The sequence below is a fragment of the Canis lupus genome, chromosome 17, assembly GCF_003254725.2.
Source record: "Canis lupus dingo isolate Sandy chromosome 17, ASM325472v2, whole genome shotgun sequence".
NCBI classification, from domain to species: domain Eukaryota; kingdom Metazoa; phylum Chordata; class Mammalia; order Carnivora; family Canidae; genus Canis; species Canis lupus.
Genome location: NC_064259.1, coordinates 39,886,257 through 39,912,126, shown reverse-complemented (window position 1 = coordinate 39,912,126; position 25,870 = coordinate 39,886,257). Strand labels below are relative to the sequence as shown.

Below are 25,870 nucleotides of genomic sequence, written 5' to 3'. Positions count from 1 at the left end.
CCTCTCTGAGGGCTCACTCTGTCCAGGCCAGAAATGCTGATATTTAATGAACACTTACTAGATAGTTTTTGTCCATTTTACATATAGGGAAATTGAGGTCTAGTTGAGTCACTAGAATCAAAGATTGCATGGCCTCAACTAAAGCTCTGGCTTAAAAAAAAAAAAAAAAAAAGCTCTGGCTTAGCTGTCGTAGCCGCCTATCCTGTTTGAGTTTTGAGAATCACAGACCCAGTCAGGGTGGCATTTCAAAACACAATTGTCTTAGGTGTCTCATGTTGGGGGTCATGGTGGAGCCTCAGCCAGCCCCGCTGGGGTGTGGGCCTCCTGACTGCAGCCTGATGTGGATGAGTGGAGTGTGGGTGGAGGAGGCCATCAAGAAGAGGGTGTGCAGGAGGAGAAAGGGGTTGTTAACCCAAGATGAGAAAAAGTGGCCACTAATGGTGGTGAGGCCTTTCAGAGTCCCCTGCTGAGAAGAGTGTGGCTCCCAGAAGGTCGAACTAATGTTAGCCAGACATTTTGGGGCTACATTCCCTCCAGAGCCACCTGCGTTCTGTGGACATTGTCTTCTTTCACTTTATAACGGTAGTTGCCTTTCCTGCATTGTTAAAATCAGTAGAGCCACTTACCTTGAACTCAACCTGGTGTTGACCTTTCCAATGAAATTGGGAACACCTGAAGTTTGTTTCCTCCCAGTTGGGTCCAGAACAGTTTCTGGCTTTCCTTGGAATGAAACAGTCTAAAGGCTGGAATAATGGTTCTCAACGGCATCCAGATCAGCTGCAGGGCTTGTGACATGTTACTGGGTCTTGCCCCCAGAGTGTGTGTGACTCCGTAGGTCTGGACTGGGGCCTTGAGAAGTTGTATTTCTGACAAGTTCTCCAGCGAGGATGATGTTGATGGTCCAGGATCTGGACCTTTGAGAACCTCTGTACTAGAGCATCTCTTAACTCCAGTCCTTTCCTACAAAACCAACACAGTGAGTGTGGTAGAGAGCCATTTTCTAAAAGAGGATTTATTTGCTGTTCAGTGTAGAGTAATTATGAGACTTTGGCTAAGTCCCAGAGCTAAACTGTCCCCCTGGCCCTGCCCTTCACCCACCCCTACCCCCAGCTGAACCCCTCCATCACCTGCCACCCAAAGCAGGGATTAGGACAGAGCTCAGTGAGCTGCCCTGGTGTGGAGAGAGGGCTCTGGTGCAGTGTGGCTCTCCTCCTTTCAGCATGTGGAATTTGACAAGCTAAGCATTTTCCATGGTAAGTGCATAAAAAAGATTTCTTATCCTTTTTCGTAAGGAAGAAATATGACCTTTCACTTGAGTCATAACTATTGTTAGATGCCGAATGAAGAAAAAGCAGTTAATGTTCCTTTCTTCTAAACAAATTCTCTGACTTTCTTTAGCACTAGAAGACCTCTAGAGTTAATTTTTAAGGGTCTCAAGGATGTGGGGGAGTCTCACTCTCCTGCCTAGGATGCAGCTCAGTGAGGCTCCGGGCACAGCTCCAACCCAGCTCCAAGCCGAAGTGATTGGCCAGGTGGGGCAGAGGGGCACCCACCGGAGAGAGGGTCAAGGAGAAGACCCCAGTGGGGGGCAGGGGAGGAGAGATGTGGGGCTGGGAATCTGATTTGAGTTGCGAGGCTCTCGATCTGCAAAGTGCTTTTTTTGGTTAACTTTGGGCCAGCAACACGTCAGCCAAGGACCTGGCTGTGTGTGCTCTTGTGAGACCTGTGGCCATCTCAGCCTCCTGTAGCCAGACCTACCTTGTCATAATCTGCCTCCTCAGGTGTGCCTTGTAATCCCCATCCTGGTGAATCCTCAGTTGTCCACACTTCCTTCCCCCTTGGTCCTCGTACCAGTGACTCCTTACCCTCTTGAGGTCTTTCTTTCTTTCTTTCTTTCTTTCTTTCTTATTTTATTTATTCATGATAGACACAGGGAAAGAGGCAGAGACATAGGCAGAGGGAGAAGCAGACTCTCTGTGTGGAGCTTGTTGTGGGATTTGATCCCAGGACCCCGGGATCATGATGCTCAACCACCAAACCATTCAGGTACCTCGAGGTCACTGTTTCTGTTAATGCTTCTGCCACCACTGGGTTGCTCTTGTTTCTCAGCTAGACAATTACAGTAGTTCCCAGCCTGTCTCTGGTCTATCCCCTTCCCAGTCCATTCTTCCTACCACTGCCATATCATCATAACGCCTGCTGGGGCCCAGGCTGCTCCCTCAAACCCTTGACAGTTTCCCATGGCCCATGAGAAAACTTTCATTTTCTTGGCTTCTGAGCTTTCCCATCTGGGCCCATTGTGTCTGGCCAGAGTAAGAGCAAGGATGCTTGTGAAGCCCTTGACAGTCACAACAGCTCCTGAAAGGAGTATGTTTGGCAAGCTGATGACTTAGAGGAGAGCCCACAGTGAGAAGATTTGCTGTTCTGGACCCAAGTAGGAGGGGGAAGGAGATATTGGCACAGCAGGGGGCAGGGGAAGAGGCCATGTCACAGGCAGTGGGAGAAAGCCAGGGAGAAGGGCCCAGTACTGAAGGAGGCTGGCTAAGAAAGACTCCATGCCGTGCAGTCGGCTCTCCCTGGGGACAGCTAAGGAGGCCTGGGGAACTTCCAGCATCTGGTTTTGATGGTGCTTGTTCCAGGCCCCTTGGAGCATTCTGAGATGCTAACCCTTAGAAGGGCAGGCCCAGACTGCTGACGGCCAGGCCCACAAGATGAGGTTCCAGAAGGAGCTGGAGCTTGAGAAACTTTTGCTGAAGAAAATAGATGGGCTTTTTAGTTTCGTTTTGAGTAAGTAGAAAGTCAGTGTTCCCGATGCTTAGGATCCATGGTATCTTTTTTTTTTTAAGTTAACTTGAGGGTTTTTGTGTTGTTTTTAAAAAAATTTTTTTTAAGTTTATTTTTTTTAGTAATCTCTACACCCAATGTGGGCCTTGAACTCATGACCCTGAGATCAAGAGCCACATGCTCTTCTGACTGAGCCAGCCAGGCACCCCCATAATGTCATCTTGATAGAGAAAATAGGAGCTTCTCAAAGCCTATCTCACCTCTGTTAAGGAGGGAAATGGAAAACAACAGAGAGGGGAACATGGTCTGTGTCTAGGAGGTCTGTTGAAGGGGCTGCCAGAGTGTTCTCCTGCCCTATCTGAGCACTGGGGTAAATGTTGGGTCACTGCCATGACTCAGATGTTAAGAGGGAGCTAGAACTACTGGAGCTTGCCCTGGGTGTGGTAAGGGGTGGTGGTAGTGGTCAGTGTGCCATGAAGTCCTGAGTCTTACCAGAGGAGAAGGTACTTGCTGAGCTCTGGAGGGAAAGAAGAGAGAAGAGGTGATGGGAGCTATGTTTCAGACAGCTGAAGAGTGTCATAGGCTGCAAATTTGGCTCTTAGAAAGTCAGATCTGTCCAAAGGTGGAATGACAACCCAGCATCAATCATAATAATAGCTTATATTTTTTATGGGACACTTTATAGTTTGCAAAGCATTCACATGGGAGGTGGCAGGCTCCCTTCCCTTCTCTGGAGAGATTCAAGTCCAGGGAGAGATGTTGTTGAGGGGATTCAGGCCCTCTTGAGAGTTAGATGGATCCAGATGGGTGTCCCAAATGTGTATCAGAATCCTGCTTTCAAAATATTCAGTATCCTTCCTCTTTCTGTATGTGGCCGGAGGTGATCTCTGAAAATGGTTGCTATTCACTTGACCCAGAAAACCCTGCAAAAATCATGCAAATCAAGAGGTTCAAATCTACAAGTTCACTTTACGAACATACTTGAACCGGCCCAGGCCATCCGGGGTATGCATATCCAAAAAGCACCAACTCTGGAGGATGTCTCTTTGTGTGCCATTCCATCATTGCAATGGTGGAGCTGGTAGGAGTGCACAGGCCAATGGTGCTGCTGGACATAGGGTCGGTGGCCCAAAAAAAGTGCTGAATTTTCACTGTACAAGCTTAAAAATGCAGAGAGTAATCCTGAACTTAAGAGTTTTGAGGTAGATTTTCTAGTCATTGAGCACATCCAGATGAATAAAACCCCCAAGATGTGGCATAGAACTTCACAGGCTCAAGATGGGTTCACGCACACGCAAGCTCTTCCTTCAATGTTGGGATGACTCTTACTGAAAGAGAGCACATTGTTCCTAAACCAGAAGAGGAGGTTGCATGGAAGAAAAAGATCTCTTAGAAGAAACTGGAAAAACAAAAACATAGGCCTGACAGTAAATTCTGCATAAAATAAATGCAGATGAAAGCAAAAAAACCAAAAACAAAAAATCAGTATCTTGGGGTTTGGGGAGACCTGGTGAATTGGCATCTGTGGGGGAGGGGCCCAGAAATATCCACTGGGTTCAGGCAGCTGGTTGGTCTGCCCAACATCCATAGGACAATGTCCACCACACGTGGCAGGGACGCCTGCCTGTCAAGTTCACTACTGGATCCCCACCCAGTGCCTGCCACACAGTAGGAGCTCGACAAACGTTTGCTGAGTCCATGTGCTGATATTTGCCGACATGATTACCTTGATCTCGCCTGCTGCCTTCCTCGTTGTCTGCAGTGTGGCCATGCCAGACTCCTTCCTACTCTTTAAACACACTGCATGTGTTCACTCTGCCCAGCCTTTGCTCACACCACTTCCTCAAGGTGGATCACTCCTCTACCTCTTCTGCTACACAAGTCCCCTGTTTTTGTTGCATGGTGACAGTATGGCAGGCCCTATGCTAGATATTGCTGACCCTTTAAGCCGGCCCATTACATCCTCAACCTTTTCTCCTGTGTTTCCACAAAGGAGAGAGGTCCTTTGAGTTTCTCTTAGAATGTAGCATTCCTTTTTTTTTTTACTTATTTATTATTTTAGAGAGAGTGAGTACAAGTGGGAGGGAGGGAGGGAGACAAGCAGATCCCTGCTCAGCATGGAGCCCGATGTGGTGCTTCATCCCATGACCTATGAGATCATGACCTGAGTGGAAATCACAAGTTGGACGCTTAACTAACTGAGCCACACAGGTGCCCCTGTAACATTTTTTTTTTTTAAGATTTTAATTATTTATTCATGAGAAACACAGGCAGAGGGAGAAGCAGGCTCCATGCAGGGAGCCCAATGTGAGACTCAATCCCGGGACCCCAGGATCACACCCTGGGCTGAAGGCAGATGCTCAACTGCTGAGCCACCCAGGCGTCTCCTCCTGTAACATTCTTGATAGCATGTAGGTGCCTCTCCCCCACTACCCCCACGGTGTTTATCAGTAGAGAATATTTTCAAGCTCAAAAATCTATGTATATGAATACATATACACACACATACACATATTTTTTTCCAAAACAAATCTACAAAATTGAAATCAATCTGTTGAGTTTAATGTTTAGTTAAATGGTCTCAATTACTCAGCTCCTAGATAAGGGATTTAAAAGGATTGAGGTGCATCTAGCATCATAATCCTGAAGTTTTTTGGGATGCTTTTCTATGGAGGATATGGGTTCTAGAGGGTTCTGTGGTCTTCAGCATCCCTTTGCCTCTGTGGAGCTCACCGGGGTCTCTCCTCCTTGACTTTCATATTCTTCAGAGGTTAGTGACCTCCTAAGGTGAGGCTTGAGGAAATAATAACCATAATAAGAGTTAAGAGCTGACCTCTCTTGGAGTGTTCCCTATGCATCCGGCACTGTTCCAGGTGCCTCTGTTTATTCCCTCACTTAATCTTTATAACAGCCTTAGGAGGTCAGTACCTATCAGCCCTATTAGCCCCGTTTTACAGATAGGGAGGCCGAGGTGCTCTGACGTTTTGTGACTTGCTTAACGCCACATGGCCAGCAAAAAACAAGTAGTTAGACTGCCTCCTCCCTTGCAGGTCTGAAGCACATGATTCCCAGGCCTGGCCCTAAGTCCCACTTTGCCAAGGGCTCATACAGAATAGCTGCCCCTGGACTGGGGCCATCAACTGTTTCTCCTGATAGAAAAAGAGAGGGGGCGGCTGGTAGATTCAGGTTTCATAAATTTATGAAGCAAGCTACCCTGGGGCCCCGCCTGCCTTGAGGTCCTTTCAGGGGACTGGGGAAGAGACTTAGAAAAGATGGAAGTCTGGTGAGCAGGGGGTACCTGTGAAAGGGCTAAATCACCTGGTGAGCAGACCTGCCTAACAGGAGTGGCCAGCGTGCCTTGGGGGCGGGGAAAGTGTGGAGGGAATGCATTCCTTGTCCAGTTTGGTGTGTGGCCAAAAATGAAGTATTAAGTAAGGAAGCCACATCCTTTAAAAGTGCCGAGAGAGGGACACCTGGGTGGCTTAGCGGTTGAGCGTCTGCCTTTGGCTCAGGGTGTGATCCTGGTCTCGGGATCGAGTCCCACATCAGGCTCCCTGCGAGGAGCTTGCTTCTCCCTCTACCTGTGTCTCTGCCCCTCTCTGTGTATCTCTCATGAATAAATAAATAAAATCTTAAAAAAAAAGAAAAGTGCCGAGAGAGAGAGAGAGACTGCTCTGGAAGGCTGGAGAAGGTCTGGGAGGCTCTCAGAAGAACGTGTGCGTCCATGCTGGGCCCAGGCCCTGCTTGCTGCCAGTGGCAGCAGAGGGAACAGATAGCCCATGGGAGCAAAGAATATGTGATAGGGAGAGAGTTTAGCATAGTGAGAGAATCCACGGCAGCCCCTGGAGCCGAGGAGAAGCATTAACTCTCTAGTGATGGAATAATCAGAGAGGAGCAAGAGGTTGGCTGGCGCAGAGGGTAGGGGACTCTGCTTGGAAGAGAAAGTCTGAGGCCAGCATGTACCTCCAGCAAAGAAAACTGGTCTGCATCTTTTTTTTTTGTTTTTAATTTTTAATTTAAATTCAATTTAGTTAACATATCCTGTTATTTCAGTGGTAGAGTTTAGAGTTTAGTGATTCATCAGTTGCATGTAACACCCAGCCTCGTTACATTAAGGGCCCTCCTTAATGCCCACCACCCAGCTACCTCATCCCCCACCCCCCCACCCCCGCCACCGGTCTGCATCTTAAATCTAGGTTTATTGGTCCTGTGGTTTTATGTACTGTATCCTCAGGGCACTCACCTGGGTGCCACTGGTCTCCCCAGTACCTCAGTCACTGATCACTAAGCAGGCATTTATTTAATGAGTGTAATGAGTGCCCTTTGTCTGGTGCCAGGACTGGGGGGGTACAGGGAAGGCATGCAAACATAGCCCCTACCCTCAAAAATTGTCTTTTATTGGGGAGACATGGAACTCTGTGTCACAGTTATATGGCATTGGGTGATCCCTGTGATGTCAGGCTACACTCAGAGTCTCAGACAGAGAATGCCTAAGGACACAGGAGAAGGGAGCAGTCAGTCCATGGACTCATGGAGGAGGCAGGATGTGAGGCAGAGCTTGAGGGGTTAAGTGGGATTTCATTTGAAGAGGAAAGGCAAAGATGGCAAGGAGAGACAAGGCCCTCAAACCTGAACTTGAATGTCACGGATGGAAAGGTGGACCTCCAAGCGTCTCAGGCCAGCCTGGCACCTGCAGGCGCTGCTGGCACAGGCTTCCCAACACTGGCCGTCTGTGAATGGGGGGGCCAAGATTCGGGCTCTGGACGCCCTGAGAAGACAAAATGGGCTGCTGCTGGCCTGGGGTGCCAGGCAGGAGGGCTGGAGGGTGGCAGGAATGTGTTAACACCAGCAGCTGGCTGCTATCTGATCCTGGCTCTGGGTGACTTCCGCTTTCCCCATTGTTAACATACCAACCCGACTGTGAACGAATGAATGAGTGGGTAGAAAGGGTCCCTGTGTGGGCTATCACAGCCGGGATAAAATAACCCCAGCTCACTGCTCTCCAGAGAGCTTGCCCTGCCAGCCTTTGACATTGGGAAACCCCAGCTGGGAAATGGCCCTAATGAGTGGAAGCCCAGTGATTAGTGGTGTTTTTGTTGGGATAGAACACCTATTTTACAAAACAACCCCTCATTTATTAATTTTTTTTTAAAGATTGTATTGATTTACTTGACAGAGAGAGTAGGGGGAGCAGCAGGCAGAGGGAGAAGGGGAGGCAGGCTCCCCACTTGAGCAGAGAGCCAGACAACAGGGCCCTATCCCAGGATCCTGGGATCACGACCTGAGCTGAAGGCAGATGCTTAACCGACTATGCCACCCAGGGGCCCCCCTCAAATGGCTTAACCAAGACAAGTTAATTTCTTTTATTTTTTTAAAAGATTTTATTTATTTATTCATGAGAGACACAGAGAGAGGCAAAGACACAGGCAGAGGGAGAAGTAGGCTCCATGCAGGGAGCCCCATGTGGGATTCGATCTCTGGTCTCCAGGATCAGGCCCTGGGCCAAAGGCGGCGCTAAACCGCTGAGCCCCCCAGGCTGCCCAAGACAAGTTAATTTCTATCTCCAGTGCAGTCGGTAGCCCTGCACTTCCTTCTGGGACCTAGATCTTTCCATATAAAGGTTCTGCCATCTTTTGGAGCAGTGGTTCCCAAGTTTGAGTATGTGTCAGAATCACCGTAATAGGACAGATTGCTGGGCCCATTCCACAGAGCCTGCATTTCTAACAAGTTCCACCTGCTGCTGCCGCCGGTCCAGTCTGGGGATTGTATTTGGAAAACAGCCCTTCTAGGGCTTCATGGTTCTCCACTGAAGTTTCTACATCCAGTCAGAGGAGGAGGGATGAGAGAGCAGAAGTCAGGCAAAGTGCTTCCACTTAAAACCCCTAGAGAGCCTGAGAAATGTAGTTTTTTTTTGTCGTCCCAGGATGAAAATAAAATGATGGTGTCTTGTCATGATTAAAAAGCATCCTGGGGATGCCTGGGTGGCTCAGTTGGTTAAGCATCTGCCTTCACCTCAGGTCATGGCCTCAGGGTCCTGGAATCGAGCCCCAGGTCAGGCTCCGTGCTCAATGGGGAGTCTGCTTCTCCCTCTCTTCCTCCTCCTGCTCGTGCTTTCTCTCTCTCTCTCTATTTATTCATGAGAGACACAGAGAGAGAGAGAGTGGGAGGCAGAGACACAGGCAGTGAGAGGAGCAGGCTCCATGCAGGGAGCCTGCTGTGGGACTCGATCCCGGGTCTCCAGGATCACGCCCCTGCGCTGAAGGCAGGCACTAAACCGCTGAGCCACCCAGGGATCCCTCTCTCTCTCTTTTTAAACATTTTATTATTTATTCATGAGAGAGAGAGGTAGAGACAGAAGCATGCTCCCCACTGGGAGCCCAATGTGGGACTCAATCCTGGGACTCCGTGATCATGCCCTGAGCCAAAGACAGATGCTCAACCACTGAGCCACACAGGCATCCCAGTAAAATCTTTTTTAAAAAGCATCCTGATTACACCTGAAATAATAGATTACAGAAATCATTTCAAACGTGTGGACAAAATCAACCAAGATTTGTATTTACTCATGGTACAAAGGCCTTTCTGGAAGGCAGAACATTAACAGAGGTCATTATTGAATTTCCATCTTGTCTCTCCATGTTAGTACAAATCTGAGTCACTTGAGTCTCAGGTTCCTGTGATGGATGGTCCATGGTGTCCCCAGTCCAACTTCTGTCTCAGGCCTGGGGAAAACACTGTAAACAGTGTCAATTCATTATTGTACATGTTGGACTTTATTTTAGCTGTTCCTGGCTCCTTCTCAGTGTCTTTCTTCATCTCTGTTGCCTGCTGACTCTCAGACCTATACTTATATAGGGCAAGAGGTGTTTGGTAGTCTGAATCCTAGCCATGTTGAATAGGCATGTCATTTAGTTCAGACCTGATTTGGGGTAAAATTAGTGGGTGAATCAGTGGGTAGTTGTACACCTGCCTGTGCCTCTACTCTAGAGGATGCAAGAAGACACACCTCCAGGCCATTTTCAGTGAGCTTACCTAGTCATAGAGGCCATTGCAAACCAAATAAAGGAAGTGAATGTTAAGGGGGGATGGCAAATGTGTCGGCCAATGGTTGAATGAGGGAGCTCAGCTCAAGGCAGAGAATGGCCCTAAAAACTCTGTGCTGCTCAACCCCAGTTCTGGAGCTTCAGGCTTAGCTCTGGGAGCTGCAATTTTAGCAAGTCTTAGACAAACAGGTGATAGTGAGACAAACAGGGGCCCAGGTCTGGAGAAAGTGGAAGGTGATAGGGCATGTTGGCCACCATGATGTTGTCAAGTCATGGGCAGGGGTGTTATATAACAAGTGGTTCCAGAGGGAGGACAAGGGGAGGACCCAGGCAAGACCTGGGTAGATAGAAGGAGGACAGGGTTTCACAGCAAACACACAATCAAATCATTATGTTGTACACCTTAAACTTAACAACATATTATGTCAATTCTATCTCAATGAATCTGGAAAAAATGGGGGGGGGGAGCCATTCCAGTCAGCAGAGGGACCCTGAGGGTAGGGTAGGGCACAAGAAAGGGCCTAAGGAATGGCCCGATGGCTTTGACAACCAGGAAGAGGTGCTGGACCAGGCCTGACAGGCAAAGTTATGGAAAGTAGAGTCTGGCTGAGGACTGTGGGATATTCAAGGGGAAAGGTCACCTGAAGGTGACTTTAGAAGTTTATTGGCAGCCCCAGTGGCTCAGCGGTTTAGCGCCGCCTTCATCCCAGGGTGTGATCCTGGAGACCCAGGATCGAGTCCCACATCAGACTCCCTGCATGGAGCCTGCTTCTCCCTCTGTGTTTCTGCCTCTCTCTCTCTCTCTCTGTGTGTGTCTCTCATGAATAAATAAATAAAATCTTAAAAAAAAAAGTTTGATGATGAGGGAATGAAGGGACAAGGAGCACATACATATAAGAGTCAACTTGCAGGAGAAAGGTCTTCTAGTCTTTGGTAGTTCTGGCATCTTTGTGATGGTGATTACGAAGAGGCCTCCTTACCTGGAGAGCCCAGTGGAGGATGCTATCAACAGTCCACCCTCTCCTGGCCCATCCTTGCCAGGTACAAGCACAAGGCTGCAGCACTGAATTTCTCCCAACAGATGCCATTGTGTGTGGACCGAGAGGGTGGCCCCACTGATGATGCTCCCTGCCCTTGGTATGGGGGTGGGCCAGGGCAAGGCAGGCTCTCAGTGACTGTATTTCCCTCTGTTCAATGCCCAGCCCTCTGCTGCTCTGCCTGGGCCTTCCCGTGTCAGGAAGCAGGCCTTTCCCAGTTGATTCGGCTCAAGAGTTCTGTTCTGGCCAGGTGTGAGGTCTCTCACGGCAGCCCTCCCTTCTGTTCCTCACAGCAAGGTGAAGATTCTTACCATCTCAGAGAGGTTAAGGCCCTGCCCTAAGATGTCACAGCAAAGTTGAGTGACAGGGTCTGCCTGTGTCTCAGTTCTCCGGCTCCACATCTGGAGCTCATTCCAGCCTTCGGGATCCTTCTTAGTTTTGTGTGACTGCCTAGGCAGGGCCTAAGGAACGCCTGGGGAATCAGCTTTAGGTGAGTGTGCTCTAGGAACAAGAAGTGAGGTCATAATAAGCAGCCTGCGCTGAGGACCTACTCTGCCAGGCCCATGGATTGATGCATGAATCCACACCACAGCAGTTAACAGATGAGACTGCTGAGGCACAAGAAAGCTAGATGGGTTGCCCAGTCCTGAGTGGGAGTCAGACATTAGAGCCCTCATGCTTAACACCAGGGCAGCACAGGCACCTCACAGAAGCTCACTTGGCTCCCGGTGGCCTTTGGTTCCATGAGGGTCGTATGGTCTGTGCTTGCAAGTTTTCTCAAGAGACTGCCTTGAGCAAGAGAATGACTGTATCCAAGCCTGAGGTGCCACGCTGCACTAGGACTGTGGCAGCTCCGGCCTGTGGTGGCTCTTTGTGGCTAACTGGTAGAAAAGCTCATGGTCAGAACTGAGAGGGCCTCATTTTCCGTGTGGTGCTCATAGACTTAGCCTCCTGGTCTGTATGCTCTGCTGCTCATTTTAATTTGAGCGTCATGTTCTCTGAGCTGCCTGGCTGGGAGATAAGGGTTTACTCCAGTCAGGAGAGGATCCCCGGTGGGGGGAAATGTTTTCAGGACCCCTTCAAAGTGAAACGGAAAAGCTGAGGGCTTGCTCCAGCCTGCTGTGACTCCTCCTTGCCCTAGGGGGCGCTGCGGAGACTTGATGCCTCCTCTCTGAACACTCTTCCTGCGTGGACTGGAAAAACAAGCAACGGTAGCCTGAGATCTCATGGGACCACATTTCCTGGATTTAAAATTTTCATTTCTGTTGTTTCTAGGATTCTTATCCCTCAGATTATACGACACAGATTTATGGTTTGGTAAATATGATTACATGACCATATGGCATCTGTCGTGCCTCTTAAATTACCATAGGTGAAAATTTTGCTTCTACAGAGTTGTAGGGTTAAAAGCTCTTGATTTTTTTTGATTCATTTGAAGTTGGTGATAGGTCCAATGTATCTGTAATTAGGAAACTCCAGGACAAGTGCCCCCCAAGGCATTTACTTGAGTAATTCCATAAGACAGCCATGTAAAAGAAATAGGAAACCCAGGAAGGAAGATGCTAGATAGGCAATAAATAGATCTTCCATATTATTCCCCTGTTTTTTTTTTTTAATTTTTTTAAAATTTTTATTTATTTATGATAGTCACAGAGAGAGAGAGAGAGGCAGAGACACAGGCAGAGGGAGAAGCAGGCTCCATGCACCAGGAGCCTGACGTGGGATTCGATCCCGGGTCTCCAGGATCGCGCCCTGGGCCAAAGGCAAGCGCCAAACCGCTGCGCCACCCAGGGATCCCTTATTCCCCTGTTTGAATGGAAATTATGTATTTTGAGCTAGATTTATACTAAACTGAAGAAACATCAGCAACTCCATCCTTTTACACTTATGTACACACTCTTCTTTGTGTGTAAGTTGGTGCACACCCTGTATGAATATCTGCTCATGTTGGGCAAATTTAGTTTGGTGGAAACTCATCACCAGCATCACCACCACCAATGATTGTGGACCAGAGAGAGATTTTGGGAGAAGTGACTTTGGCATTGTCAAGTAGGTGGAACTTTTCAGAAGGTCATCTTTATCCCTCTGACTCCTTTCTAACCATCTCTTTTCTCCCAAGTATATAGTGCTTTTTTTCATTTTACTTCCTTTTAGAATGTCCTCTTGGCTGTTAGCTGGAGAGTTCTTGAAATTTGATTCACCTCAGGATTTAAAGCTCATATCTTATCTCTCCCAAAGGAATTTTCTGGATGAGCTCCTATGCAAAAGGTATGACTGTCTAATAGCGGAATTTCAGTCATCTGGGACACACCAGAGATGTGTTAAGAGGTTCTTCCTGGTATCCTGTGAATAACAGAACTCAAGTTATCTCCATGTGTCCTGGTTTTTCTTCCGTAAAAGTTTAATACTTTATGTTTAAGTCTGTGATCCATTTTGAGTTACCTTTTGTATGAAGTATGAAATTGAAGTTGATGTTATTTCATGTCCAGTCACTCCAGCACCGTTTGTTGAAAAGGCTATACGTTCCCCAATGAATTCATTGCAGTGTTATTAAAAGTCACTTGGACATATTTGTGTGGGGGCTGATTGTAGGTTTCCTGTTCTGTTCCATTGACCTATGTGTTTATTCCTCTACCACTACCATGCTGTCACAATTACTCTAGCTATATAGCAATCCTTCACATTGGGAATAAAGATTCCTTTATTCTTTTTCAAAATTATTTATACTCTTTTAGGGCCTTTCTATTATGTTCCCAAAGAAACTTACATATGAATGTTCATAGCACCATTACTCAAAATAGCCACAAACTAGAACCTACCCAGATGTCCTTCAATGATGAGTGATTCAACAAACCAGTGCATCTACACCATGGAACACTACTTAGCAGTAGAAGGGAACAAATAACCAATGCAGAAACAATGTGGATGGACCTCAAGGAAATGATGCCATGTCAAACTGCCAATCTTCAAAGCCTACATACTGCACTATTCCATTTATATAACATTCTTGAAATAATAAAATTAGAAATGGGAACAGGTTAGTGGTTGTCAGGAGCTAGAGGTGGGATAGGTGATTGGCATCCTCCCCATGAAGGAGGGAGTAGCACAAGGGAGTCCTGTAGGGATAGTACAGTTTAGTGTCTTGATTGTGGTGGTTATACAAAGTTACACATGTAATAAAGTTGCATGGGTTCCCACACACATGAGTGCTTGTGAAACTGATAAAATCTTGTGGTGCCTGGGTGGCTTTGTTAAGCTTCTGACTTTGGCTCAGGTCATGATCTAGAGGTTTTGGGGTTGGGCTCCCCACTCAACAGGGAATCTGCTTGTCCCTCTGCCCCTCCCTCTGCTATCCCCCCCTCCAATAAATAAATAAAACCTGAAAAAAAAAAACCTAGTAAAATTTGAATAAGCTCTGTGGGTCGTGCCAGTGTCACTACCCTAGTTTTGATAGTGTACTATACTTATTTATGCAGTGTATTCACATCAGGGGAGTGTGGGGTGAAGAATGCGTGGGACTCCCTATTCATTTCTTTTCAGTTTCCTGTCTATAATTATTTCACACTTAAAAGTTAACAAAAAAAAAAACTCAAAAAAAACAATGATATGGTCTGTTTATGTTGCATCAATAATGGCAAACCTATAAAAATCTGGACGTGTTGCCTCTGCAGAAGGAGGGCAAGTGGCTTCTGGTTCTATAACATTTTATTTCTTTAAAGAAACCCCAGGAAAACAGCAAATATGACAAAATGTTACCATTTGTGAATTTGGGTTGATGAGTTTATTGGTTTTTAGGTTTTTCTCTGTCCTTTTTATATGTTTGAATTATTGTTTTATTTTAAAAATGAAGTAAATGTAAGAAAACCAATAATTGTGCCAGGGCACATACCTGTCTCCTGTTATCTTGATTTGTTCACAGAATTTATCTGAACATTTAATATTTCTGTAGTAAAACTGCTACTCACTCATAGACTTCTTCCTTTTCTCCATGAATTACCAGCTCTGGGTCGGGAAGCCTAAGAATATCATCCATCTTTTTTACTATGACAAGCTAATTTAATTTTAATTGCTCTTTATAGTATTGCATTATGAGGAGGAACTATCTTTAATTATCTTTTTGGGGGGTTGTTTCTAAAGTAATGTGATCTTGGGAGCTGAGAATCAGCGTTTCCAAGAGTAGCCACCTGACTGAACGTACAATATTTGTGCGCAACAGTGTAAACAGACTTCTCTGCTCCTCTGACTGGCAGAGGCTGCCCTCCCCTTGAAGCAATTAAAAGAATTCCAGGTGGGTGGTTCTCTCCCCTTCCAAGTCCTATTTCAAACTACAAATGTCGGTTCAGAGATTTTTCTCCCCCTGGAAAATACCGAGTGGCACAAGAATGGGGCCAGGTTTTTCCAATCGTCATTTAAATAGTGGCTGCGCCCTTTCGAGATCATTTTTCTTAGTGACATGTTAAACAATCTCAGGTCAGCCGGAGTCCTTAAAGGTCACCGTGGGTGTCAGGAATGCAGCCCTAACCAGTGTACAGGATAGGCACACGGAGGCGCCCTTCGGCTCCTCTGGCCCGGAGCCCCATCTCACTGGTCAAGAAAAGGGTATTCTGTTTATTTATTGTTGGTTGGCTTTTAATTTCTACCTCTCCCCCCGGCCTCCCCGTGCTCGGCCACGGTCGGCTGCTGTCACCCACTCGGAGTCAGAGGGGTACCGTGTAGTTGGTGCCCAGAGATGCCGTTGAAACTGTAGAGAAGTCTGCACCGCCCTTTGTGGAGTGGGCTGGAGTCCTCTCGGCTGCCCAGTGGCTTTTGTGTGTGTGCAGCTTTCAGCTCCTGTCTGTCAGTCTGAATGGGTCCATTCAAGGGCATTCATGCGCCTCGGAGACCCCGGCCGCTTGGACACAATCAGCTGAGAAGGGCGCTGTGGGCTCTGCACATGAGAATGCGCCTGCTCGGCCTGCCTCCAGAAGCCCCGATTGTTCGGCGGAGCCCGGGGCCCGCGAGTGAGCCCGGAGGGGTGACGCCGGACAGCCATTTGGGGCACATTCATTTTGTGCGCTCGGGGGCTTGGGAGGGGAGGGGTGGGAATACCTTGCACCAAAGGAGGAATGTGCCAGCATGGACCTGCTTACGCTTATCTTTGGCTCTGACCTTCAGCTTTTATCTTTGTGTATCATCCATCTGACCCCCTGCTTGAGAATGTAGACCTTGCCTTTTTTTAATTCACAGTCCTCTGTCCCGTAGGCTCTCAGGAAGTGCTTCTTGGATGGGTGAACGGGGTCGGTGCTCCTTCCATGTAGGCCGAGAGGGCACAGATGTAGACGCACTTTACTGTTCTTGGAAGAGGCTGTACTGCTTGCAGTGCAGGCAGTCTTCTCAACTGGGGTTGCCTCAGGTTTGGAGGGACAGTAGAATTGAGACCCTGAAGGGACGAAAGAATATTTTCAAGGCGGAAAGTGGCCATAGAAAAGGATCTTGAGGAGGCCAGGGACCTGCCTCTGGAATCTGAAAGATCAACCAGAGGCTGGTTTGCAGGAAGGGGCAGTACCTTGGGCTGGCTTGGAACTAGTTGGTGGTAGATGCGGATTTGGGAGCATGGACTTAATTGACTCCCCGTGGCTTGTGCCATTTGGCAGCCAGCACCCTGGAAACCTCTGGCTTTCAGCTCTGGCTTGTGTCCTTACTGTGGCTCGGGCACCCTGGGATCATGCTGTGAGCAGTGGGGATTGAAAAGCACAGACCAAAATGCCAAGGGGCCCTGGTGTTCCCCAGCTTTGCAAAGTTGTATTTGGTGATCATAGTAGCAGTAGTGGTATGAACAGAAGAAATAGAATCTTCCATTTGTTGGGAGTTTACTGGGTTAAGTGCTTTCTATGTAATACTTCATTTGACTTAAGCTGTTAAGCTGTTTTACATACACACATGCACACACACACTTGTAAAAATATATGCATAAAGTGCTTTAAGCACTTTGAGGTAGGAAAGATTATTATTCCCATTTACAGATGGAATAGCTGAGGGTCAAAAACATTAAGTGGCTTCCTAAGGCTTGTGGCAGAGATTCAGTGGAGACAAGGGCTCAGCTCTTAGCAGTTAAGGTGAGGGCTGTGGTAAGCAGTACTCTGGTGCAGAGAAACAAGTGATTGTCATAATTTCTACCTTAGTAAAAACTAAGAGCACGAGTGGGGAGAGAGGCAGAGGGAGAGGAAAAGGGGAAGCCGGTTTTCTCTGAGCACAGAGCCTGATGCAGGGCTCGATCTCTGGACCCCAAGATCATGACCTGAGCTGAAACCAAGTCAGACGCTTAACCCACTGAACCACTCAGGCTCCCCCAGTAGAAATTAAATTAAAAAAAAAAAAAAAAAAAGAGGAGAAAGGGAAGCACACACCTTTATTTGAGTCATGGCATTAAAAAAATATAAATCCTAACAAGGCTTTCAGAGCCTCACAATTTAGCTGGGGAACTGTTTCAACCCAGAAGCTTTCCAAACTGCTGGCAGCTGGAGGGGTGGTGGCATCTGTGCTGAGGACAGGAAGGAGAGAGCTTTCCCACATCCCCTGGGGAGGTGGTCACAAGCCCACTGGGACAAATGCATGGCCTTTCCCCCTGAGAAAGGAATTGATTTGCTCCAGGGTGAATGGAAGGATGTGGCTCCACTTAACATGATACCAGCTTCAAGACATCAGGCCACACAGCTTTTCCTGCAAAGCACTGGCACAACCTAAGGACTCAGAGACGAGTGCTCCATGCTAGCTCAGACCGGGGTGAGTCACCGGACTGGCTGTGAGATGGGATAGTGCTCCCGTAGGCATAGTCAGCACTTGAGGCAGTGTGTGCTTGGTGCTCTTCTGTCGTGAGCATCAGAAGTTGAGTTCTTCACCGGCTACGAGCAATGTCCTACAAGGGGAGGAGACTTCATATTCAACTGCATAGGGCGAAGCCATGCACAGGGAGGGGACAAAGATTTACCCCCAGGCCACAAGAGAAATCATTTTGCAGCATGGAACTTGGCATAGTTTTGTTTTTTTACTGTGGTCCCAGAACCCCTTTCTCCTCTGCCTCAGGGACTGTGTGCTGCATTTGACTGGAGTGTTCCACTGCCAGGCAACTGTGTGGGCCCTGCTGCTGAGGCCTTGGTGGTCTCTCTGCAGAGATTCTGCTTCCCTTGCACCTATGGGACTATTTCAGCCTAGATAAGGTGGGTCAGACTGCCAGGGACAAGGCATGTTTTCTGCCATCCTTGTTTCTAATTCTGTAAGCCTTGGAAAGACCTTGAGCAAATGACTCCACCACTGCACACTTGGTTGTTTCATCTGAAAAATGGGAATGACTGTAGAAATGGGGAGGCTTCGCTGAGATGGCACATGTAGTGCTCTGACACCTAGTAAAGACTTAGTGAAATGAGTTCAGTTTTTTCAGTCGAATTGATTGTTTCTAGGCCTGGGGGAAGCTAATGGTTATTACAGTAGCTGTGACACCACTGGCTGGCTGCCTTCAATATATATAGAGCAGTTGGGCTACAATAGCCTTGGTTTTTCTGCCCTTATATCCTCATGGGTGGTGGAGGGTGGAGCCTGGGGAGGACAGTGACTTGTCCAATCTGGATGGACATGTCTAGAAACTAGGAAGTTCATTCTAAGCAGTGTTCAGCCCAGACTGAATCCCAGACCATGGGTTTTTTCTTTCTTTTTCTTTTTTTTTTTCCCCCTCTCTGTCTCTGAAGGACATCATTTGACAATTGGCAAGAGTTGAATAAAGTATGTAGATGAGATGATAGCGTTGTTATCAATGTGAACTTCCTGATTAGGCAAATAAACTGGTAATGTAAGAAAATGTCTTTTTTAGGAGATGTACGCTGAAGTATTTAGAGGTAAGGGGGTGTCTTGTGTGTAACTTAGTCTTAAATGTTCAGAGAATAAACTACATGGGGAGAGAGAGAGGACAGATTAAATGTTAACATTTGGGGGTATTTAGGTGGATGGGAATCCATTTTACTCTCGAATATGTCAGTAGGGCTAAAATTATTTAAAAAACAAAACAAAAAACACCTCATCTCAGGGTGCCTGGCTGGCTCAGTTGGTAGAGCATGAGACTCCTGATCTCAGGGCCATGAGTTCAAGTTCCACGTTGGGCATAGAGCCTACATCAAACAAACCAGCCCTCATCTGGTTAGGGCTCACGTGAAATGATCGCACTTGGGTGTCCGAGTCATTGCAAAATAGACCCATGATCAAGATGATGTTTCTAGTGACTCCAACCCTTGTGTGGTAGTAGGGCATTTGTGTGAAAGGGTGGGGGTACGGTGGCCCCTAGGAGTGGAGTGAGAAAAGCCATCCGAGTGAGGAAAGGAGGAAAGGGTGGATAAACTGAGAAAGAAGTGGCCTGCGAACGTGATACCTTTCTACCAGAAACGGAGGGCAGTGGTGTGGGCAGAAAATAGGAGAATTAGCTCTAACTTGGGTCTTGGAGAGTGAAACTGTAGGAGAACCAGGCAGGTTCTTTCTGATGGACAGGGTAGTGGATGGGTAGGTGAGAAGATCCTAGAAGGGTGCCTAGGACCACATGGTGCTTTAAGACTAGTCAGACTTGAAGGGTGGGGTGTAGAATATGGGCTCCGAGGTGCCCTTGAACCCAGGGCAAAGAACCTGTGTGATTTACACAACTAGCATCTACTGGAGTGCCACATCACAGTAGACACCTTGGGAGTGGGTTGTCACAGAACAGGAGGAACCCCTGGCATGAGACTTGGGGCTGAATCCTCGTCAGGTCCATGGAGGTGGCAGCAGGAAGCTGTTGCAGCCTGTGGAGTCTGTTGTGAGGCCTGGCGGTGTGCAGACCCCCCTACTTCAAGTTTATCCACTCCACAGTGCTACTTTATTTGAAAATAGCACACGAATGGTTCTTGTTGCAAAAGATTCAAACCAAACAGAAGGAACATGCCAGTGGCCTCCTCCAGCCCCACCCCTGTCCCATCCCAGAAGTAACAGGTGTGGACAGCTCCTTACGGTCCCTCTTCAGATCTCTGCGGTGTCATGTTTGCAGAAGGGCTGGGCTTATGGGCTCTGGAGCCAGACTTCCTGGGTTCACACAACCACTCCACTACCTACAAACTTTGTAACTTTGGGCACGTTACCTACCCTCATCGAAGCCGGCATTCCCTCATCTGTACAATGAGATTAATCATACAGACCAAATAGGTGTGTTGTGGACACTAAGTGAGTTGGCACATGAAAAGTATCTAGAACAGGGCCTGGCATGTAGTAACTGTTCGAGAAATGTTCGCTGCCCTTATCTATTGACATAATAAAGACCTATTTTTTGGTGGTTGTTAAAAAACAAGTCCTATTCTATTTTCATCACTAGGGTTCTTAGTTACAAGCCGCAGCTCTCAGCTGGCTGAGAGCAGTGGAGAAGGAATTTCTTTCAAGGACATCAGGGTGCTTCCCAGACTTGCTGAGGAGGCTATGGGCTCAGTCTGTGGAGACCAGGCAGCAGCCCAGACCACGGCCACCATTATGCCACAAAACCGGACTGATGCCACTGCTACAGTTAATGTGCCAGCATGTGGCCCCCAGGGTGTGGGGTGTGGACCCTGTCTCCCACCAGGACTTGAAGGGGGCAAGGATTCCTAGATATGGGGAGGGGGGTTCAGATGCCAGGGGCCCAGCATCTCCCCAAATAGGGTATTATTTGCCTGAGCTGCTGGAGTCCACGGAGACCCACCATCTCAGTCTTTTTCACGGTTGTATAGCATTCCCAAAATGGACTTGACTTACTCCTGCACTCCTGTAGTGATGAACTTGTAGGCTGTTGATGCTTCTTGCCCTATCCCACCACGCCCCACTGAACACACTTGTTACATATATCTTGACAGCAAAGTGGTTCTTCTGTTGGATAGATTCTTAGAGATGAAAAAGTATACATGTATTCTTTTCGTTATTGTTCAAGGTAACATTTCTTACATTCTGTGGACATCAAAAGACATTTTGAATACAAGTAAAAATTGTGGTAAGGAGACCTGGGTGGCTCAGTGATTGAGTATCTGCTTTTGGCTCAGGATGTGATCCCAGGATTTAGGGATCAAGTCCCACATCAGGCTCCCTGCAGGGAACCTGCTTCTCCCTCTGCCTGTGTCTCTACCTCTCTCTGTCTCTCATGAATAAAGAAATAAGTCTTAAAAAAAAGTTGTGGTAAAATACACATAACATAAAATTTACTCTCTTAGCCTCTCTTAAGTGTGTAGTTAAATACCGCCCTACAATGTGTAGCCATCACCACCATCTGTCTCCAGGACTTTTTTCGTCTTCCCAATCAGAAATTCTTTCCCCGGTGAACAGCTTCCTATTCCTCCTCCCCATGGCAACTCCCTTTCTACTTTGTGTCTTTATGAATTTGGCTGTCAAGCAGTTGTTACAGTTTTATCACAGAAGTCATCCACGTGGGAGTGATTGCTGGAGGGCTAAGGGATGATTTTGATTTGAGAACGTGAGCATCTTTGAAGAGGGTGGGAGTGAGAAGCAGAGACACCACCCTTGGTAATAGTTCAGATTTTTTGAGCACTTCCAGTGTGCCTGGCTTCCTGCTCCACTCGTGCAGTGCTTCCTGCTGCAGCCATGCCCCACAATCGCCACCACCAGAATTTGACAATCATGATGCCTGGGCCAGGCCTGGTGATGGGCCTCATTCATCAGGACTTCATAAGGGTCCAAGTGATTTCAGTGTGCAGGCGGGGTCAAGAACCCCTGCTCTAGAAGATAACTGCACTTAGTCAACACCCCCATCTGGAACAGGGATTAGGATTATTACTAATTTACTGATAGAAAACCAGGTCTGAGACAGTATTACACAGCCAGAAAGGCAGTCCCTGTTGTTGTTACCCTCTCTCCTGAGATGATTTCCACTCACCTGCCCCCATGCTGAATGAGGCCCCCTGTTCTTTTTCCTTCATAATGCTAGAAACACTGTGTGATGATGTATTTGCCTGTTTCGATTCCCCAGTTGCTGGCATGCAATAAGTTAGAGATGAATGAATGGGAAGAAAGCAGTGCACACACAGGTGGAAAGTCAAGAGAACTCCCTGCTCTCACTCTGATAGGGCATAAGAACAGATATGAAAGTGGCCTGTTTTTCAGAGGCAGGTGAGGGGCTTGGACCAGTCGGCTGTGATCTTGCTCAGAGTTAGAGTCACTTTCTGAAAGCGAGGAATGACAGGTAGTAGGGCTGAGTGACATGGGCTAGAAGGTCAGAGGGAGGTGAGGTAGGATGCCCTAGCAGGACCTGGGTGCAGGCCTGGGTTGAATCTGCCCCAGCTTGTGCAAGCAGACACCCTCAGCCAGAGAGCCCTGGAAGGTTATCAGGTGATTTCCAAGTCTCTGCCCTGGGTCAGTGCTTTGGGGGTTTCTCAAATGTTGAGCTTGATTTTTTTTTTTTTAATTCTCTTTTCACCGTGTAAAAATGTGCAACCAAAATAAAATGTGTCCAATTAAATAACCCACATTTCAACATACTAGAGACTAATGATGCTGCCAAAATACCCCACATTGGGGCAGAGAGGTCCCCTGCTTGTTTATGTCTGTGTTGGAATTCTTTTTTTTTTTTTTTTTTGGAATTCTTATAATAAGTGTGGTATTGGTTAGGAAGCTTGTAGCGATACCTCAGGTGTGTTAAATATTCAGGCCTGCGTAGTCTGCTCTCATGCCTTTTTGCAGGTACTCACCCATGCTCTTGGTGGGCCTGGCTTGGGGTGTCTTCATAGCTCAGTGGCCAGTTTAATAACATATGATGTGTCACTTTGTGGAAGTGTCTCATGATGGGTGGTTTCGTTGCAGGGTTTAGATGCATCTTGTTTGATTTCTGTATTTGCAAGGCAGGTTCAGGGTATGGAGCCTGGGCATGATTCCCAGCTCTACCACGTGCTACCTGTGTGGCCTTGGGTAAGTCACCTAACCTCTCTGTGCCTCCTTTTTGTCATCTATTAAATGAAAATAATATCACAAGTTTATATAAGTGCAGGTAAAGTGCTTAGAACAGTGTCTAGCAAATAATAATTATCATCTAAGAATTTTCTGTTGTTTCTAGTCTTGCTGTCATTCTAATGATTGCCCTCTGACATCAAAATAGTCTACCACTATTTCAAGCCTTGGACAGATTGAACTCATGCATTCTCAACCAGACTAATATTGCCTCCAAGGGGACAAAAAATTCTAGCTATGGTAGTGGTGCACGGCCCTCCAGAGGGTCACTGCACTTAAAGAAATACACCTGGGTGGCTCAGTGGTTGAGTGTTTGCCTTTGGCTCAGTGCATGATCCCAGAATCCTGGGATTGAGTCCCACATCAGGCTCCCTTCATGGAGCCTGGTTCTCCCTCTGCCTATGTTTCTGCCTCTCTCTCTCTGTGTGTGTGTTTCTCATGAACAAATAAAATCTTTTTTTTTTTTTTAAAAGAAATACACAGTGTATCTATGGTATTAAGATTTCACAGAGGGGGAGAGCACAATAGACAAAAATGTCTACCAAGGTGGGGGCAATAATGAAGGAAAGGTTGAGAAACCCTGATTTAACGAAAGACTCTCCTAAGATCACAAGGCATTCTCCTGAAAGCCTGTTAGCATTTGCTACCACTTATCTGTGGAAATCAAGATTTTTCCCAGTTCTCTGCAATTAAATACAAAATTCAGTAATAAAGTACAATGTGATGTGGCTTTTACAAGACAACGCTCCTCTACAGCTGTGGATTTCAGGGTGCGCTGCGAAACACCTTTGTCCTTCTCATTGACTTATCTGATTCTTATGTTCAGGATTTGTGTGCTCGTACAACAAGAGTTTCCTCTGCTGAGGGTTTGAGCAGCCCCCCCCGTCGTGAGTCCTGGCAGGTTAGGTGGCAGGTAAGGGCTCTGCATGGGAGCCTGCCTGTGGCCGGGTGGGGGCGGGGGGGTGTCCCCCTGGCTCCTTGGAGAGGCAAGTGCTGCGTGAGCATGGGGCACGGTCGCCGACGTGCAGGGTGGCGGGCAGAGGTCCTGGCGCGAGGTGAGGCCATCCCGGGGACTCCTCAGAAAAGTTCGGGCCCCGTGTTCAGCGTGATGAAAGACAAAGACCCTCTTTATTGCCACCGAGGTGTGTGGGGGGCTGAAACCCCCAGATGGGGTACAAGCCTGAAAACCAAAGCAAGTTGACCAGCAACCTTAGGTTGCAGTCACGTGGCCTATTACTCCTGAATTTCCCGTTTGGGGTTTTATTAGCTCGTAGTCAAAGGCGACATTGTGAAGAAAGTCAGATTAGAATTCCACTCATAAAACAGCTGGGAGAGGGAGAGTGGGATGGAGAAGCCAGGGAGTGGCACAGAGGGGTCACTCCCCCAAATCAGAACCCCAGCAAGCGCCGTCTGTGGGTGTTCCTGGCTGGTAGTGAAGGGGCTGCGAGCCCGAGCCCCGGAGAGGTGCAGGTGGCTCCCTCCTTTCTGCTCTCAGGCTGGAGGGTCCTCTGATCTAGGAAGAAGTTCCCACGGCCAGTGCTGGGTTGGGGCCCCGACAGCCTCCCACAAACATACTAATGAACAGCACGCACCGGCCATGACTTTGCCAATTGGAAACAGCTTTGGGGCCCCGACACGAGTGTGGAGCCTAATGCAGGCCTGACGGGGGGTTCACCAGCTTCTGGGAAGATAATGAATATCAGATAAGCAGTGTTCCAGATAAGTGAACGCTTGGGGGTAGCTTACCTGAGATGAGGAGGTGAAATGAACCTCTTCTTTCCAGCCCCGGAAGGAGAAGAGGTTTGTTTGGGGGAGGCCAGGTGGTGGGCCGTAGAGGGGTGATTCCATTTGACCAAGTCAGAAGGTGAAGACGGCGGCCTTGAGGGTTTGCAGTTTTCCCAGACTAAGGCTTCATCCCTGCCTTCCTGCCGCCTGCTGCCTGTCCCTGCCACCCGTGCCCAGTGGCTGTTCCTACTGGTTCAAGTTGGAGTCCCAAGGACAAAATTGTAATCCGATCCCCACCCCAACTCTGGTGACCTTGGTATGTGTCTTAGACATTTTGTACTTCAAATTTTTGGTCTATAAAATGGCAACCTGCTGATCTTTTCTTTTCTTTTTTTTTTTTTCAATGTGAGAGAGACAATAAAATAAAATCCCTGTTCTAGCAGCCAGAAACTGCAAGCCATTTAAAATTTTGTCTGTCTCATGTTTATGAGAAAGGATAAAATAACAGATATCTAAAGCAACACTAGGGACCCTTTTAAAAGCTCAAATTCTAGGGCAGAAGTTCTCAGTTCTGGCTCCATATTGCATCAACTTTGTGTGTGTATGTGTGTGTGTGTTTTAAGATTCTACTTATTTATTTGAGAGAGAGAGGCGGGGGGGTGGCAGGCAGAGGGAGAGGGACAAGCAGGCTGTCCACTGAGCAGTGAGCCCGATGTGGGGCTTGATTTCAGGATCCCAGGATCATGACCTGAGCCGAAGACAGACACTTCACTGACTGAACCACCCAAGCATCAACTGTGTTTTTATTTTATATTTATTTATTTTTTTCAACTGTGTTTTTAAAAGTTCTCTCTGAGTGATTCTTCTAATGGGCAGCCAGGGTTAGGACCCATCGTTTGGGGTATGCCAGTTAGATGTAAAGATTTCAGGCTTTATTTCCAGAAATACTGGGCCAGCTCATTTTTCCTTTTCTTTCTTTCTGCTATGGCTTTAAAAATGCATCCTATTTATTTATTTAATTAAGATATAATTCACATATTATAAAATTCACTCCTTTATGAAAGCGAACAATTCAGTGGTTTTAGTACACTCACAGAATTGTGCAGTCATCACCACCACTTCGCTCCAGAACATTTTTATCATCCCCAAAAGAAACTCTTACCTGTTAGCATTCCCTCTCTCTCATCTTCTTTCCTCAACCCTGGTGACCACTAATCTACTTTTTGTCTCCGTGGAGTTGCCAATTCTGAACATTTCATATAAATGGAGTCACACAATGCATGCCCTTCTTCTTGCCATACAACACTGAAC

The 25,870-nt window shown here is 47.4% G+C and overlaps 1 protein-coding gene, 1 long non-coding RNA gene and 1 other non-coding gene across 4 annotated transcripts in view; 2 read left to right on the top strand and 1 right to left on the bottom strand.

The window, feature by feature from the left end:
• TCF7L1 (transcription factor 7 like 1) overlaps positions 1-25,870 on the top strand; it is a gene marked incomplete at its 5' end in the record, with an annotated part of 159,748 nt that overhangs the window by 42,084 nt on the left and 91,794 nt on the right. The window lies entirely within an intron of this gene.
• On the bottom strand, positions 9,327-24,999 carry LOC112664306 (uncharacterized). 2 transcript variants are annotated; one of them, XR_004806467.2, is made up of 3 exons: positions 24,581-24,999; positions 10,719-16,283; positions 9,327-9,506 (listed from the first exon to the last, which is right to left on the bottom strand). It is a non-coding gene; the product is annotated as an uncharacterized LOC112664306 (long non-coding RNA). The 2 variants fall into 2 exon arrangements; XR_003139637.3 differs by having other exon boundaries at positions 9,327-9,518; positions 24,581-24,998.
• On the top strand, positions 18,924-18,996 carry TRNAR-CCU (transfer RNA arginine (anticodon CCU)). Its single transcript has one exon. It is a non-coding gene; the product is annotated as a tRNA-Arg (tRNA).